Here is a 10,617-nt window from a genome sequence, read left to right on the forward strand (position 1 = left end):
TTTTTAGTCTTTTTTCTCCTTCTTCATCTAGCCATCAGCAAACACTCACGAGGACTCCACTTTGATGACTTTTTCTAATGTTAATCACTTCTCAAATTCTCATCTCTAAACACTAGTCAGTTAAGTATCATCCTATTACTATATCATGGTGTCATTTAAGTTTGAACACAAAAGCCTTGGAAACAGACAAACCATAACAATGACTTTCCAGTTGGTATGAAATAAGCCCATGGACAATCTCTCAAATTTACCAAAAACAATCCTGATCCTTCTCAGGTTCTCTGATTGTGACTGGTAGATGAGTCATGTGGCCTCCTACAAGAGAGAACAGGAGGAGCCCAGGTTGGCTTAGGTTGGTCTTATTTCTATACCTCACAGCCCTGAAATAGAAAAGTGAGAATACAAGTGAGATTTGGCCTTCATTCTTCTGGTGCCCTTTGTCTATTGACAGATGCTGAAAGTTCGGTGGATGGTAAATTGTTACCTGAACTACCCAAAGCAATATAGACAATCTATGTGTATGTCTCTGCGGGGAAGGAAACAGGCTGAGAAAGATTTTTTGGGGCTTAAAGTTTATCTTGTGTGAGGTTCCTCTTAAGACTAACATAACATAATATGTCAAGGTAAATAATGGTCTGGAGGTGTGGCTCAAACAGTACAGAACTCAAATAGCAAGCATGAGAGCTTGAGTTCTATCTCCAGTACTGCAAAAAAAAGTAAATAACAAAGCATGATAAAAAATTATAGATTATAGAACATAAAAATTAAATGTTTGGATCTATTCTATTTATTAACTGTCCTAGAATTTTTATTCTATTAAGTATTATTTGAAGAATTTTGCCTGTTATTATTTTATATGATCTATTGAAATAATCAAAATTATAAGCTGAGTACTGATAGCTCTCACTTGTAATCCTAGCTACTCAGGTGGCTGAGATCTGAGGACTGCAGTTCAAAACCAGCCTGGCAGGAAAGTCTGAAAGATTCTTTCCTCCCATTAACTACCTAAATGATCTGGAAGTAGAGTTGTAGCTCAAATAGAAGAGTGCTAGCCATGAAGCTCAGCAACAGCACCCAGGCCCTGAGTTCAAGTCCCAGGATGGGAACAAAATTACATTCAATATTTCCTCAAAACTAAAGTATAGAAGTATGCAAAAAGCTGATGCACTGTTTATTTTCTTTTAAGTCACAGAAAATTATGTACTTGTTTTTAACCTCCAAAATGTAAAATCACGTATGGCTTATGTTTTGCACCTAAATATTTCAAGACTGTGTGAAGGCCCATGCTATGCTTCCTTCAGAAAGAATGACACTGCCCCATTTGTTAGGAAATGGAAAGACTTGGAAAAAATTATGGTAAGTGAAGTAAGCCAGGCCCAAAGAAACATAGGTCCCATGGTTTCCCTTATTTGCATTAACTAATATATGTCTGAAACAAGCAGAAAAGGTCAGATAAGTTGATGTTAGGTGAAATGAACCCCAAGATAAGTATTCAAATGTTTTTGCTTTAATGCAATTGTTTCTAACATATTTATAAGATGATTTCTTTGTTGCTTTGTATGTCCCTCCATCACGGTATAACCCCTGCTTTCACTGTATTTGATGTTGGTATAATTTGTGGAGGGGAAGGGAAAAAACAAATGAGATGTACAAATCGTTATGTCGAAAAACGAACTTTACAACTTTGGAGGGGTTGGGGGGGGCGGGAGATGGGAAGGGATAGGAAGGAAGGGGAAACAAAGGAGGAGGCAACAATGCTTGATAAGAAATGTACTCATTATCTTGCCCATCCATGTAATTGTAACCCCTCTGTACTGTATTTTCACAATGAAAAAAAAGAAAAAAAGAATAAATTGCAAAAAATAATGCACAGCAGTCAAAAGCATATCTTGTATTTTTCACCTGGAAGTGATGAGTTGAGAGAGCTTTCTGAAGGCCAAGTTCCAGCTATATACATTTCAACCTTTGCCTCTCCTTCACAACCCACATTCAATTCCAGATCCAGGTTCAACAGCACCCGGCTTTTTCACTACACCTTCTTAATGGAGATGTGAGGAGCTAGCATGTAGCTCATGAAGCTGTATTTATTAAAGAGCAGTCTGCCATGATATATGTGGAAGATTGGGAGCCACATTATTTCTGTAATCAAGCTAGTTGCTTCTCAGGTTTTAGGTTCCTACTACACACTTGAAAGTGGACAGGGAGAAAAAGATGAAAGTCAGTGGTCTTAATTTTCTTCTGCTAACTGTGTTTGTTCTGAAGACTTTATGAACTCTCATAATTAATTGACTACATTGTTTGCCTCTTTCTGAGCCTAAAGGGAACTGAGAGCCGAAGAAGGTTAAAATTCACAGCAAATCCATTCCCCAGTAGAAAGTCTTGTTATTGAAGAAGCCTAAAAATCTTTGAGTGTATTGTTTGTAACTTGAGAAGTGAGTCAGATTTTTAACTGAAGAATAGCTATGTAGTTATTTTTAAATTAAAAGAAAATGTTTTCTAATGATTTCCCACTGTAGAAACAATTTCAGGTAGAGCTCTGTTCTATTAAATTAACAATAGCAATCACATATGCAGTTTCTAACCTCTTAAAAACCCCGTGAAACCAGCAGAGCAAAAACATAAAGGCCTCCCAGTTATCATTTTTACTCCCTAAAGATTCCTGTTGAAAGCAAAGATTTATGGAATAGAACTTATGCATTTGTAAGAATGTACTTCATCTGAATTTCAAAGGTAACTTTGGTTCTGAAAACTAGTGTAGATAAATCAATTGCTGGAGATTAAATAGTGATTCAGAGTAAGGCAAACTCTCAGATGTGTTAAAATGTAATAGGAGGTAGAATTAAGATGCAGCTCTGTTTTTCTTTGAGGATAAGCCAGATACAATTTGTGATGGATTTGTTGTGTGTGAGATTAATATTGCATGTGTTTGTGCTTTGCTAGATCTCTGCAGAAATGTGTAATGAGTATTCAAAGCCATCATTAGTGTGACTCACAGTCCTCTTCCTTTGGAGAAAGTCCTTTTCCTAGTGTTCTTATGAAGTTCCTCTTTGCTTTATTCCCAATTTTAGTTTAGTACGACTGACAAGATTTATCTATATTTGCAATCTAAAACATGGTGTTTTGTAATGTGTAATGATTTCCACAAACACAGTAGTAAACATATCCATAAATTCAGGGATCACTTTTGTGCATGTACTAAGAACATTTAGCCAATTTCAAGTGCACAACACATTATTAACTGTAGTTACTGTTAGAGTTTTAAAAAAGAAATTTTGTCCCTAGACTCATATGGGGAAAGTCTGGTCCCAGCTGGTGGTGCTGCTTTGGGAGAGTGGAAACATTACCAGGTGAGGCCTCGCTGGAGGAAGTAGACCTTTGGGAAGGATCTGTCCTTGAAGGTATCTTGTCCAAAACATTTTTTCTCACTCTCTCTCTCCCTTCTCCATTCTCTCTTCCTCTCTCTATCTCCCTTTCTCTCTCCCTCTTACCTTCCCTCCACCCTCTCTCTTTCCTGCTTCCTGGCTGCCATCAGATGAACAGTTCTGTTCCCAGACAAGATGCCCTGCATCATTCTGACCCCACAAACAGTGGAGCCTGGTTACCATGGTTTTGAAATCTCTGAAAGTGTGAGGCAAAATAAATTTCCTTTCAAAGCTGTTTCTTTCAAGTACTTATCATAGCTATGAAAAACTAATATAATGTTTGGGCTGTAGCTTAGATTCCTACATTTAAAAAATTCATAATTGAGAGTTTGTTCTTGTGGATATATATCTGTAGTCTACTACTTTTCCCATTGTCTGGTCTATCACCTTTACCCTTCATATTTATAAATTTGATCTTTTGAGATTTCACACACTAACTATCATTGTCTACCTTGCTTGTTTCACTTAGCATTACGTCTTTAGGAGTATCGATGTGGTCATCATTATTTTCAGGATTTTCTTTTAGATAGAATACTACTCAGTACTGAACAATACTTAATATACCATAATTTCTTTATCCATTCATTTATTGATGGATATTTATGTTTCTATATCTTGGCTACTGTAAATAAACCAATTGTGAACATAGAAGTGCATGCATTTGTTACAGACACGGATTTCCCTTTTGAATATATACTAAGAAATGGGATTTCTGAGTCATATGGTAATTCTAGGTTACTGCATGTTATTCCTTATGATGGCTTGACATTCTCACCAAGAGTGTATGCACAAGATTTTTCCTTTCCTCCACATTTTACTGTCATTTCTCTTTTTTATTCTTAAATTTATTATTATTATCTCTCAGTAGTTGTACAAAGGAGTTGCCATGACGAAGCAGTTTATAAATATCTTGATCAATGTCATCCCCTTAACACATTCTCACCCATCCCTCCCCTACCCACACCTTCTATAATTCTTCTTAATTTTGTAGGATATACAATGGAGTCTCATCTGCATTTTCATGTTAAAATCCTAATGCCCATTGTGGTGGTACAATAACATTTGGAGCTTGGAACATTATTTTCTAATAGTGGAACTCTTGAGAATATAATTCACGCCTTGTATGAAGAAAAATTGTTGTGTAAGAATACAAAAGACATACTATAAAAATCAAACTCATAAACCTGGGGATAGCCTGTCCCAGACAGCATGACTACCACAGTGTTCACAGTGGGTTTCTCGAACTGTGATATAAAAATATTGCTATCCAGTCTATAGTAATTTGTTTGACTATTAAAAAGGGAAATTTCCTTACGCCCAGATGACTTCATTTTAACCAATTTTATCAGTAACAAATTTATTTGCCAATAAAGTTGCATTCCTCACATTCTAGGGCTGCCTTCAAGACATGAATATTTGAAAGGACATGGTTTAACCATAACTATGAGCCTTCTTAAGTATATTTTTTAGTGTACATGCATAAGAATTTCTCTGAAAAAATACTGAGATATGAACTGCTAGGTTAGTAATGAAGAATGCAAGGAGCCATTGGGAGCTGGCCTGAAGCCCAGATGAATTAATAGAGCCAAAGCAGAGAGAGAACTGTATGTTCATGATCTGATACACAGTAGCTATTCTCTAAGGGCTGTGTTGGAGCAATGCCTTGCTTTCATTGAAGTCCACTGGAGAGAAGAGTGAGGAAAACTATGTCTTACATGAATCTATGTAGTATCAGACTGTATTCATAGTGTTGAAAGCTAGGATACTTGACAATAGGCCATTTGGCAACTGGCTGAAGTGTGGCTGGGCCTCAGGAGAAGTCTGGTGACTGCAATTGTGTTAAGAAACAGAATCAGGAGCCATGCACGATAGCTTAGTCATTTCTGTTTACCTTCTAATAGCTTTCTCTATCTCGATGGCTTTTAGACAATTATCTTTACAAACAGAGAACCACAGATTTGTTTTGTGTTAAATAAAAATATTACTATTTTCGCAACCATTTTAAAGATTGATATTAATTTATAGAGGGCAGTTTAGTTTGGTTCATGTTTTAAGAGGGTCATTCATTTTGTGGTGGGGAGGACATGAGAGAGCACATCAGTTCGTATCATGGTGGTCAGGAATACACAGAGAAAGGGAAGATAGGAAGGGGTCAGGGCAAGATATCACCTTTAAAGGCATGTCCCAAGTGACCTCCAATTAGACCCCACCTCCTGAATCTTACTGCTGCCAATAATGCCATCATATTACGACTCTACTAAGGCATTAATCCATGAAGATCACAATCCTCATGATACAATTTTCTCTAGCAAGGCTTTCATGGTTACACATATGCACACGTATACACATATACACATATACAGCCTTCAGGCAGGCTGATTCCACTTCTAAGTGATGATGACAATTACTACAATTAACATGGGCAGCCAAGTGTTTCTTTCATATGTTGACTTTATTTCCTTTTGATACACAACCAATACTGAGATAACTTCATCAGATGTTTACCCTAATTTTACTTTTTTGAGGAAATTTTGACATGCTTTCCACAGTTTCTGGACTATTTTCACATTTGCAAAAATAGTATATAAAGGTCCTTTTTCCTCCATCCTTGCCCCCATCATTTGTTTTTACGTGTGTGGGGAGATTGTTGATGTTGTTGTTGCTGTTATTGTTGTTGTTACTGGGGCTGGAATTCAGGTCTTGGCTGCTGTCCCTTAGCCTTTTCATCTAAGGCTTGTATTCTAGGACTTGAGTCAAAGTTCTACTTCTAGCTTTTTGGTGGCTACTTGGAGATAAGTCTCATGGACACTCCTGCTTGGGTTAACTTTGACTGTGATGTTCAGCTCTCAGGTTTCTGCATAGCTAGGATTATAGGTATGAGCCACCAGCTCTCAATCTTTTGTTTTTTGACAATAGCTATAAATTGGGTAAGATGCTATTTTCCAGCTTTTATTTCCATTTTCTTCATGGCTCCTGATATTGAATATTTTTTTCGTACATTGGTTGGTCATTTATATTTCCTCCTTTTAAATAGTGGCCAGTCAGATCACTTTCCCAGTTTTGTTTTGTTATAACATTTATTATTATTTTTTATTGTGAAAATACTGTACAGAGCATTTTTTTAGTTCTATATATATTTTGGATATTAGCCATCTGGCACACAAATTTTATAGGTTTCTTCTCAATCTGTTGAGAGTTTGCTTTGCTTAGATGCATTTGTTTTATTTATTTTGTTAATGCATTTGTTTTAAAGATAAAGAAGAAATAACTTGTGTGCCTATTCAGTATATATGAGGATATTATTTCATTCATCCTTATATCATTCCTTAAGAAGTATCTCCATCAGGCTGATCAAACAATGTACCATAGACAGGGAGATCTATTGTTAACATCTGTTCCTTACAGTTTTGGAATCTAGAAATCTCTAGAGACTAGGAACTGAAAAATTCATGTGAGGTTCTGATGAGGGTCATCTTCAGGTTTCACACCTCTGTTTTCTCATTGTATCTTCTTGGGTAGAGAGAAGACTAAAGAGCACTCTGAAGGCTCTTTTAAAAAGACACCAATCTCATCATCAGGATGCCACTCCTATACATTAATTGTCTCCTGCTTCCCACATACAGTCATATTGGAGGTTTAGATTACAACATATGATCTCTAAGAAGACAGAAATATTCTATATATAACAGGAGGAGGGATAGGCTGTAAAGTTCATGATCTCCTCAAGCAAAAGAAAGTAACCAAGGATATTTTAATTATGCTTTTCCACCCTAAACTTTAACAATTGTATCATAATAAATTGTTAAATTATGTATGACATGCAGCTTTATTGAAAAGAGTCTAATGATTTGTATAAGCCATATTCATAAAACACAGAAAAATATACAAAAAAGAAATAATCTTTCATTAGCAATGACAATATATTAGTGATTTTATGTGCAACTTCTTTTGAGGTTCCTAAAAATCCTTTTCATCTGTGTTGTTTATCCAGTCTTATGAAGATGGTAAGATTTAAAGAGAGCAACATGATCAATGTGTTGGCAGAGATATGGCTTGGACCATAGCCCTTGGGTATGAATTTCCATGTTCATCCTTTGGTTAGTTCCTCTCTGCTAACAATTTATTAGAACATAAATTTAAAGAAACTGAGACAATGAATTATTTTTAGATCCCTCAGAGTGTGGATATGTAATAAATATCTATTACAAATGTGAATAGAAGAAGTTTATATATTTTAATTTCAGAGCTCTTTAAAATTAAAAAGGAGGATTTCAGATTTGTAGAGGACAACATCGTAGATATGGTTCGCAGTTTTTAGCAACATTAAATTCATGCCACCCACAATCAATTGTGGACAGACACTACATCAAAAAAATGTGCATAGCTTTCCAAAGTCACATCCTTTGATTTCAAGGTAAAAACATTCCATTTTTATCGCAATACTCATATCTTCTTGCAGAGAAACCTCTTATCCCACAGTAAAAGCATGAAGAGTTACTTCTCACGAGGTTCCACCTCTCAGAGTGGCCCCTACCTAAGCCTTTAATACATAGTCCTTTGGGATATGTTCAAAATTTAAACTATAGCACAGAATCTGTGGATAAACAACTGTGTTTACATTATTCTGATTAAATCTTAAGGACATCCTGATATTTCAGAGGCTTTGGTATTCACCCATCTCTATTACTCTCCATAGGAAACGGTTTCCTAGTATCTGTGCGAACAGTATAATCATTAGGAAGTATACCTCTTCTGTCTCAGTAAAAGGCACCTTAAGTTATCACACAAGATCAATATGAAAGTTCCTTCTGTGCATTTAGACTTAGAATTTCTGTCAAGCAATCTCTCCTAGAATTGCTGAAGGAAAGTATGGCTATATTCCCAGGTTCAATTCTGCTGCCTGGGCCTTCACAAGAGGTGACAGAAGCAGCCATTCTCTGGGGCCTGCCACTGAGGTTGAGTCTGCAGGGACCTCTGCTCACAGCGTTTCCTGAGCTGTGCCCTCCTGGCAAACTCAGTAATCTCTTTTGTAGACCCAGCTATCCATCCTCTAAAATGCTTTACAGTCTCTTGGACAAATCACATTCCTTCCTCACTTCCTATATTGGCAGGTGAATAAATAAAGACAAACCCAGCTAGCTCTCCAGCATGCTAAAATATCTGGAGACACCAAGGCATTTATGCAAATGAAAATACAAAATCATTGAAGTACAAAGTGAACTGATGTGTTATACAAACTCTAAAGGTCATATCTAGATAGTCCAAGGATAGATCACAGAATTTAAAGTGGATATCCAACAGATATTACCACTCTCTGGACCTTTGAGACACACTGGCAGAGAGAGGAAATCGGAGATATAAACTCTTACCTAGGATAGGTAGAGCAAATGGAGACAGGAAAAATGACCATGGAGTGTGTGAGGTTGGAAAACAATGGCATGACCAAGTGTTCAGGTGCTGAAAGGAGATTACATGGGTTCCAAGCCTGGCTTTCACACTCAGGGCCAAAGAACCTTGGGCACACTGTGTTCCTAAACCTTCGTGTCATCATCTGTAAGAGTGGGTTAAAGCATGCTGTCTACTTAAGGGTGTTGTTTTGAAAATAAATTTGAGTGGCTCAGTGATAGAGTGCTTGCCTTGCATGCATGAGGCCCTGGGATCAATTCCTCGGCATCACATAAGCAGAAAAAGCCAGAAGTGGCGTTGTGGCTTAAGAGGTAGAGCCCTAGCCTTGAGCTGAAGAGCTCAGGGACAGCGCCCAGGCCCAGAGTTCAGGCCCCATAACCAACAATAAAATAAAATACAAAATTTGATAACCTGTGTAAAGCACTTAGCTCTGTAATTGCCACTCAGTGCTTACTTAATGTCAGCTGAATTGTCAGAGTTAGGCACACTGGGAAGAAGGAACACTGACACCAAATTGGAACATTCAGGAACGATTTCAAGAAATAACATTTAGGAAAAAGGGATAGGATATCAATGAATGAAAATGGGGGAGAAAGGTACTATGTTTCAGGGGTTTCCTGTGGGATCATGTCTTGAGAATCTTTGGGAATTTGGTATTGTGTTCTTAATTTCTTAATTAATTTGGGTTTCTTTATTAATGAAACAGAATAAATAGAAATAAATAGAATAAAGTCACAAATGAAAGCTGGGGATATTTTCAGAAGTAGCTTTAGTGGTCCTAGTCTAGGGCTGGATAAAAGGTGAGATTATTATACAGTTGTGTAGTTTTGAACACCCTGACATGGTTCCATCCTCAGGCAGTAAAATCATGCCTTTATTTCTTTCTCTTTGAATATGGAGGGTAATAATAGTAGTAAAACTCTCTCAGCTGCACTGCAGAGTCAGCTGAAATGTTATTGAATTCATCTTTCATTTTCCTGACATCAGTTATGTGCAAAGTAGGCATTCTCTTCTGCCTCTAAACTCCTTAGTCTAAGCTTGTGCTTCAAGTGATGCTGGTAGGTTGAGGCTCAGCAGCTAATCTCGGAGCTAATACAGGAGGTGATAGATTCTGTGAGGACTGTTCTGTAGAATAGACAGAATCTGCAAGAATTCGGGAAACTTAAATGTTTCCTAGATGAAAATGTGTGAGCTTGTTGGTCCTAGGTACTCAAATATCAGAATATTTGTTTATGACTCTATTCAAAAATGTTGTCTAGTCAGGTTGGGTAGTCTAAGGAAAAAAGATGGTCATTTCCTAGAGTTTGCCATCCTTCAACACTTCATATTTATGAAGACTTTCATGAACACCTTCTAAACATATTACTCAATTCTCAGAACAATGTTTAGTGTTTTTTGACTTTCCCTCATCATGTCAAAAGAAGAGCTGGGGCTCAGATCCATGTCTTCTCATGACTAGAGTCAGACTTTCTCCCATTAGTTATCTGGCCAGTGGAAAGTCAATGCTTTTTTTTAATTGTTTGTTTGTTTTTCTTTTCAGGACTTTCCCTATGATTTCCACTTACTTATATAACCCTTCAGATTCCAGCTATAAGTTTCTGCACTTATGGAGACTTTATTTTGTTTGGGTCCCATTGTGAGGCCTGGACTCTGGGCCTTGGCACTGTTCCTCAGCTCTTCAGCTCAAGGTTAGCGCTCTACCACTTGAGCCACAGCGCCACTTCCAGCTTTTTTCTTTTTGCCTATGTGGTGCTGAGGAATCGAACCCAGGGCCTCAGGCATGCAAGGC

The sequence above is a fragment of the Dipodomys ordii genome, unplaced genomic scaffold (assembly GCF_000151885.1).
Source record: "Dipodomys ordii isolate 6190 unplaced genomic scaffold, Dord_2.0 Scaffold20, whole genome shotgun sequence".
In the NCBI taxonomy this organism is placed as follows: domain Eukaryota; kingdom Metazoa; phylum Chordata; class Mammalia; order Rodentia; family Heteromyidae; genus Dipodomys; species Dipodomys ordii.